Genomic DNA, 6,588 nt, shown 5'->3' with positions numbered 1-6,588 from the left:
TTCCTGTTTTATAGGTTCAAACTGTGTATTTTTGGGGGGAGAATGTTATATTGTCCGTCAGTCCATGAAGAGCAGCTGATAGGTGTTACAATCATGCCCTTATGTAAGACCTACAAATGCATAAAGCAATATTGTGGAGTGTAGAAATCATACTTCCATTGCATCGTATGCCATGGTGCGAAATCTATGTTCTCCCAACAAAGTTACAACCATCATCATAGGCTGTACTGTGCTGCACAATATTGTGTATAACAGATTTCCACTGGATATTGATGAGGTGTAAAGCCAGTGGATTAGGGATTAGGAAATTCCTGCTGCTGATAGTGATTCCACAGAGGCTATTATTATAATGCTGACTGTTGTTTGCACTAAGCAATTTAGTAAACTTTGCTTCCTAATATTCCCTTCTCCATAACCTTCTGTTGAAATGTATTTTTTTTCTTGACAGGTATAACTTACCTTTACTTGGTGACTATGTAGATTTTTCAGCTACATTCACAGTGGGACGTTGCGGAGCTGTGTTACAGTCTTATAACCCAGCTCACTGCACTGCCATATTAAGCCTAAGAGACGTTCACAGTCAGTGGCGTAGCTACAAACCTCTGGGCCCCAATGCGGAATCTGGATGTGGGCTCCCCCCTCCCCACGGCAACAACAGCCCCCCTCCACCGGCAACACCCGACGCACACACATATCCAAATCCCTATAGCCAGCTATAGGTCCCCCCAGTATAGGTAGCCAGGCATAGGTAAGCCAGTATAGTTGCCCCCGGTATAGGTTAGCCAGGTAGGTGCCTCCAGCATAGGTAGCCAGTATAGTTGCCCCCAGTATAGGTTAGATAGGCAGGCGCCGCCGGTATAGGTTAGATAGGTGCCCCCAGTACAGGTTAGCTAGGTGGGTGCCTCAAATATAGGTAGCCAGAATAGTTGCCCCCAGCATAGGTTAGATAGGTAGGTGCCCCCAGTATAGGTTAGTTAGGTAGGTGCCTCCAATATAGGTAGCCAGTATAGTTGCCACCTGTATAGGCTAGCTAGGTGCCTCGAATACAGGTTAGACAAGTAAGTGCCCCCAGGTTAGATAGGTAGGTGCCCCCCAGTATAGGTTAGATTAGGTAGCTGCCCCCCAGTATAGGTTAGATGAGGTTGGTGCCCCCCAGTATAGGTTAGGTAGCTGCCCCCCAGGATAGATTAGGTAGCTTTCCCCCAGGATAGGTTAGATTAGGTAGCTGCCCCCAGGATAGGTTAGAGTAGGTAGCTGCCCCCCAGAATAGGTTAGAGTAGGTAGCTGCCCCCCGGGATAGGTTAGAGTAGGTAGCTGCCCACCAGGATAGGTTAGAGTAGGTATCTGCCCCCCAGGATAGGTTAGAGTAGGTAGCTGCCCCCCAGGATAGCTTAGAGTAGGTAGCTGCCCCCAGGATAGATTAGGTAGCTACCCCCCAAGATAGATTAGGTAGCTGCCCCCCAGGATAGATTAGGTAGCTGCCCCCCAGGATAGATTAGGTAGCTGCCCCCCAGGATAGGTTAGATTAGGTAGCTGCCCCCCAGGATAGGTTAGATTAGGTAGCTTCCCCCCCCCCAGGATAGGTTAGGTAGGTAGCTGCCCCCCAGGATAGGTTAGGTGGGTAGCTGCCCCCCAGGATAGGTTAGGTAGGTAGCTGCCCCCCCCCCCAGGATAGATTAGGTAGGTAGCTGCCCCCCAGGATATGTTAGGTAGGTAGCTGCCCCCCCAGGATAGGTTAGGTAGGTAGCTGCCCCCCCAGGATAGGTTAGGTAGGTAGCTGCCCCCCCAGGATAGAGTAGGTAGCTGCCCCCCCAGGATAGGTTAGGTAGGTAGCTGCCCCCCCAGGATAGATTAGATTAGGTAGCTGCCCCCCAGGGTAGGCTAGATTAGGTAGCTGCCCCCCCAGGATAGGTTAGGTGGGTAGCTGCCCCCCAGGATTAGGTAGGTAGGTAGGTGCCCCCCCCATAATGAAGGGGGGAGCCGCAGCTGCGGGGAGGGCAGCCCGACCTCTCCCTCCCTTCCTCTCCCCGGGCCCCCCCCCCCTTCAAATGCAGAGTGCGCGGCGCACGGAAGCGCTGTAGTAGGCAGTACTCACCTCCGTCCCTGCGCCGCTGATCTCCTCCCGCTCTGTATAGATGTTGTTACACACTGCTTCCTGTTTAGCCGGAAGCAGTGTGTATCAGCATCTATACAGTGGGAGGAGATCAGCGGCGCTTGGAACGCAGGGACGGAGGTGAGTTCAGCCTACAGCGCTTCCGTGCGCCGCACACTCTGCATTTGAAGGGGGGGGGGCCGGGGAGAGGAAGGGAGGGAGAGGTCGGGCTACCATCCCCTCGCGGCTGCGGCTACCCCCTCCCAATAGCGCGCACGGGCAGCACGGGCACTACAAAAAGACATGGCCCCCCCCGGGCTCCTCCCCCGCCTCTTCAGGAGCCGGGCCCGGTCGCCGTGGTGACCGTTGCCACCACAGGCCCTACGCCCCTGTTCACAGTGCAATGTTAGCGTTGCATTGTAACGTTTAGCATTATGGTAATGCACTACTGTAGTGCGTTACCTCTAAACGCACACCTTACCAGATACAGGAAAGCATGCTTTACAGTACCTACTGTATGTGATAGTAACGCAGTGTTAATATGCATTACCACCTTTTTTTGCGTTGCGTTGTAATGCTGCATTGTGACTAACGTCACATTACAACGCAACATCCCACTGTGAAAAAGGCCTTATTCCTATTCTATCCTATTTTATTGTATTCTATTCTGGTCTAGTCTAGTTTATTCTTGCTTAAAAGAAGAAAAATAACCTTAAAATATGTATTGAGTTATATCACAAAAATGTGTCAGTTACTAAAATACAAATGTGTATGTAAGAGTCTTTACTTTCCTAAGGTATAAAAAGATGAATATTTTTCTGGCCCTGCACAATCTTGCTTGAAGATATCCACTTGAGCATGCAACACCTCATCAATCAATACAAAAACTCTTTTTAGAGCTACCTTTATATTCACAAGAGATCTAATACTTTTACGTTTTTTGTTGCTCTTGAAAAGAAATCCTTTTTTTCAACTTTAAAATGGGATGAAACACTGCAGAATAAAAAAAAAAACAATATAACATTGATTCAAATGTATATAAATCATTCCTCCCAATAAGTAATAATTGCACGTTCAGGACCAAACATGAACCTGTTTTAACCTGCAGTCTTTTAGTGACCAATGCTGAACAGAAACAAGTAGATTTTATTATGATTGTGTGATTGCAATTTTTAAGCGTTTGTATTTTTTGTTGTTGTTGCCTCTTAGGCCCCATTCACACTAGAGCATTTTGCCGGCGATTTTGGCAAAACGCTCAAGCGCTAACGCTTTTTAAAGCACTAGTGCAATAATAACCTATGGGCCCATTCTCACTTGGGCGATTTGCGTTAATTGCTGGCGATTAACGCAAATCGCCCCCCAAAAAAATTGTATCCTGCACCATTTTCAGGCGATTTCCCGGCAATCACGTTTAATGCTATAGAATCGCTAATCGCGATCGCGGAAAATCACCCCAAGTGTGAATGGGGCCTCACTGGATTTTACAGAACACAGGCCAGCACTTTGCTGGGAAAAAAGTAAAGGCAGAATGAGGTCACACTGTGGACTCACTGGCCTACCTTAAAGAGACTCTGTAACAAATTTTTCAGCCTTAGTTCTTCTATCCTATAAGTTCCTATGCCTGTTCTAATCTGCTCTGGCTTACTGCAGTCTTTCCTAACTGCACTGTCTCTGTAATAAATCAATGTATCTTTCCTCTGTCCTGTTTGTCGGGCTAAGGATTGATTGTGTGGAATGTGCAGGGCTGCTTGTGATTGGTAGAAGCGATACACACCCTCTGCAGGCCCCCTGCACACTGTGAATGACTCACACACTATGCTTAGCTGAGCCTATTAGAAGCTGGTTAGTTTGTTTGTAAACACTGCCTAAAACTGTTAACCACCCTGGCGTTCTGATTAAATCGCCAGGGTGGCTGCGGGAGGGTTTTTTTTAAATAAAAAAAAAACTATTTCATGCAGCCAACTGAAAGTTGGCTGCATGAAAGCCCACTAGAGGGCGCTCCGGAGGCGATCTTCCGATCGCCTCCGGCGCCCAGAATAAACAAGGAAGGCCGCAATGAGCGGCCTTCCTTGTTTTGCTTATATCGTCGCCATAGCGACGAGCGGAGTGACGTCATCGACGTCAGCCGACGTCCTGACGTCAGCCGCCTCCGATCCAGCCCTTAGCGCTGGCCGGAACTTTTTGTTCCGGCTACGCTGGGCTCAGGCGGCTGGGGGGACCCTCTTTCGCCGCTGCTCGCGGCGGATCGCCGCAGAGCGGCGGCGATCAGGCAGCACACGCGGCTGGCAAAGTGCCGGCTGCGTGTGCTGCTTTTTATTTGATGTAAATCGGCCCAGCAGGGCCTGAGCGGCAGCCTCCGGCGGTGTTGGACGAGCTGAGCTCGTCCAGACCGCTCAGGTGGTTAATTACAAGCCAGGATTGCAGCAGAGAGTGGCAGAAACAGCACAGAGGGGCACAGGAGAAAATAATGAATAGAATGGTATGCTTTTTATTGTAAGAATATTAGAGTACAGATTCTCTTTAAGGGCCCATTCACACTTGAGCGTTTTGTGGGCGATTTCGGCAAAATGCTCAAACGCTAGCGCTTGTGAAAGTGCTAGTGTAATAAAAGTCTATGGGCCCATTCTTACTTGTGTGATTTGCACTAATCGCCACAAATCACCCAAAAACGCGAAACGCAGACGCGTCGCCTGCACCATTTTCAGCAGTTTCCCAGCGATCGCATTTCAGTGCTATAGAAGCGCTAAACGCGATCGCGGAGAAAACGCTGCACTGTCCAGTGATTTTTCCACGGCAAAAATTGCTGGCGTTTTGCGTTTCTAAGTAAGAGTGGGCCCTAAGATGGACGCTCATCCATATTTACCATGGTGCCAGGCTTCAGACACAGGAAAAGCTGTTACAACAAATGCAGTACATTTATTGTAAGATTGCCAAATATTTTTTGTGTTTCAATCATTTTATTGAAGTTTTAGGTTTATAACAGAGCATATAGAACAGCAACGATTTTGTAAGAGGTAATGTAACAAATGACAAATACGTTGGCATTCATTTGTGAGAAAAGAAACTGATAACAATGCCTAAAGATAAAGGCTATAAGTTTGTAACAGCAAATACATAACAAAATAGAGCAGCCAAGAACATAGAAATGGAGTTTGCAATAGAAACAGAAGTTGCATGTTAATAATTTTATAGAAAGGCAACCGACATTTGTCTCCTCATTTGGGTATGGGAAGTACGGTAGCTAACTTTTTGTGTGCAGCATAAGGGGAGTCAGAAGCCACCCGCTCATAAAACCTAATAGGCCGGGTGGGGTCAGATCTCCTACGGCAAGTGGTTTGTAAGCTCAATTGGCCTAATCACCAGTGTGATTAGGAGTTAACAACTTAGTATGTGCATCGGGGAGGAGGGTATATTAAGGAAGAGTTATGGTTATGCTTGGCTGTTTGTAGTAAGGAGAAAGAAGCCAGCAGAGGCTTTAGTCATATAGCAAAAGGGATAGCAGTCATAGAGAGAAAAAGCATAGAAAGGAAGGAACAGAAAAAGATAATAGGAGAGAAGAGAGAGAGGTAAGAGATAGTAGGTGGGGGGCGTGAAGTGGTCCTCTGAAAGGCAGTGAAGCATCTAGAAACATCCAACCAAGATACTGTACATTCAGGTCATTTCAATCCATTTTTCGTAGTCCGGGCCGTATAGATATTCTATCAGGGGGTGCCAAATTTTAATAAATTTCTCCATTTTGTCTTCCACTCTGGCTCTTAATTTTTCAAAGAATAGGATACGTCCAAGTTTGTTTTTAACTTGGTCTATGGACAATGACCTAGTATTCCAGGCGGAGGCTATAGTGAGTTTGGTAGCTATAAATATGTAATTGACTAAGGAGTTTTGAGTATGCGTTAAATCTGTGTAGGGAAGACTCAAGAGGGCATTAGCCAGGTGTTTAGGTATGTGGACATGAAGTAGAGATGATATCCAGGTGCATATTCTCATCCATAATCTCCTATCTTACAGGACCACCAAATGTGACCTTAAGTGCCTAGAGAGGAGCACCCCCTAAAGCAATTAGGAGAATCAGACCTTTTGAATTTGGCCAATCTAGATGGTACTAAGTACCAGCGAAAGAGTATCTTGTAGTTGATTTCTAGCAAATCTGTATTGATAGAAGTAGTAGGAATATTGTTCCAGATAGCTAGAAGATCCTCATTGTCAATTGAGATATTAAGGTCTTTTCCCCAACTTAAGATATATGCTGGCTTGGTTGTACTACGGTTTGATGCCAGTTCTTTGTAGATTAGAGAGATAGTTCCAGGGGATAGCGGGTCTGTGGCACAGATGTTTTCAAATGCGGTCCGTGAGAGGGGAGAATCCAAATATTTTTTTTAATTCATTATACATAGTTTCTTCAAGCTTTAAAGATACAATTTAAATGAAAAAATTTTTGTTTAATTTTGTTTCCTTCATTTTGTTTCCTTTCTTTTTACATCCTGTACATTCGGTAC

Source organism: Hyperolius riggenbachi, chromosome 3 (assembly GCF_040937935.1).
Source record: "Hyperolius riggenbachi isolate aHypRig1 chromosome 3, aHypRig1.pri, whole genome shotgun sequence".
Taxonomy (NCBI): Eukaryota; Metazoa; Chordata; class Amphibia; order Anura; family Hyperoliidae; genus Hyperolius; species Hyperolius riggenbachi.
Note: the sequence above shows the minus strand (reverse complement) of the source record.